General features: G+C 39.1%; 1 pseudogene; it reads left to right on the top strand.

The window, feature by feature from the left end:
- Positions 1-830: 830 nt before the first annotated feature.
- On the top strand, positions 831-1303 carry LOC150048550 (uncharacterized protein C9orf85 homolog pseudogene; annotated as a pseudogene).
- The last annotated feature ends 563 nt before the right edge of the window (positions 1304-1866 follow it).

Below are 1866 nucleotides of genomic sequence, written 5' to 3'. Positions count from 1 at the left end.
ACAGTCCCAATAAGCTCTGTCTGACAATTCTGTCTGTTCATCCTAGGACTTACTCTAACAGCCAAATAATTAGTGATGCAGTGAGCCCTCGTGAGCCTTGTTTTGTAACAACCTGTTTAACAACCTCTTTACATTTCAGCAAAAATCCCTCACCATCTCATACTAAATGTATATTCATAGATTAACATTAATTTATGTCACAGTGTAAGACAGAAGTAGTATCTTCAGCTTGTGTGCAATATTCAAGCCTCATTGAAGATTGAAAAAGTTTCAACAGGTCAGGAGAAGAAAATCTCAAACCACTCAACAAAAACCAAACTCTAATTTTTGGCCATTTTGTCATGTCATTAGAACATTGGGAATTAAAAATAATGCCTAGTCTGCCAGGCACCAGTGTTTCATACCTGTAATCCGAGCTAGTTAGGAGGCTGAGATCTGAGGACCATGGTTCAAAGCCAGCCCGGGCACTAAAGGCCATGAGACTGTTGTCTCCAATTACCCACCAGAAAACCGGAAGTGGTGTTGTGTCTCAAGTGGTAGAGCCCTTGAGCCGAATAGCTCAGGGACAACAACCAGGCCCAGAGTTCAAGCCCCATGACTAACCAAAATAACAATAATAATAATAATAATAATAATAATAATAATAAATTAAGGGTTGCTCAGAACAAAGTGCATGTGAAGACTCTGGGTTCAATCCTTAATACCGGGGGAAAGAGATTATATACATATTTAAGAGATAATATACGGAATTTCCTTCTGGATCACCGACCAGCATCTTGAGCAGGTTGGTAAAAGTGCCTGCGGTGCTCAGACACCTGGTGGGTTCGGTGATGAGTTCCCAGAAAGGCAATGTGGTTTGTTCTAGGCCACAGAAGCACCAGCATCCATTCAGCTTCAAAAATGACAAGTTTGACAAGAGCATTCTGACCAAGAGAATTCATGCAAACCTTCATGATGGAGTATGTCAACACTGTAAAAAAGTTCTTCAATGGCATGTTAAATACAGCAAATACAAATCATTATCAAAACCTAAAAAAAAAAATGTGTTAAATGCTTACAGAAAATGGTGAAGGTTCCTTACTACAGAATTTGTAGACCATGTGCTTGTGAATTAGAAGTTGGCGCAAAATGTGAAAAGAAGACATTGTTATTGTTTAATAAAGAACCAAAAAGGACAGAAAATGGTGAAAATGATCATCAAAGTTCTCATAGTAGAATCTGCAAAGGAAATGAAGAAAGTGATGATGACTCAGATTTTTCTGGAGATTTGGATGATACAGATGCTCATTCCACAGTGAAGTAGCTGCCAAGTCACTTTCAGAGCGGGGAATTTCAGCCCACTAGCAATTCTTTCGGAGAGTGCAACAAAAGTACTGTGAAGTCCTGAGGAGGAAATGGAAATAAACCTATACAACTAGACAGAACTTATATTGTGTATATAATGTTTGAATAATTGAGAAGCCTTCATCCAGGTTTTTCTTACAGCAGAGTCAGATACTAGACTGATGGCCAAAATGGATATTGAATGCAGATAAATGTATATTACTTAGAATTATGTACTATCTTATATAAAGCCAAACAATTCAGAATTGCTTATATCAGGACTGTTTTATAAAATGTACTTGATGGCTAGTCTTAAAATTAATCATAAGTGGACCGGGAGTTTGGTCTAATGGTAGAGTGCTTGCCTAGCTTTCACGAGTACCCGGGTTCGATTCCTTGGTACCACATACATAGGAAAAAGGCAGAAGTGGGGCCAGGAGTTTGGCCTAGTGATAGAGTGCTTGCCTAGCATGCACGAAGACCTGGGTTCAATTCCTCGGTACCACATACATAGAAAAAAGCTGGAAGTGGTGCTGAGGCTCA

The sequence above is a fragment of the Megascapheus bottae genome, chromosome 21, assembly GCF_031878675.1.
Source record: "Megascapheus bottae isolate mThoBot1 chromosome 21, mThoBot2.hap1, whole genome shotgun sequence".
NCBI classification, from domain to species: domain Eukaryota; kingdom Metazoa; phylum Chordata; class Mammalia; order Rodentia; family Geomyidae; genus Megascapheus; species Megascapheus bottae.
This window is presented reverse-complemented; position numbering and strand designations above follow the sequence as displayed.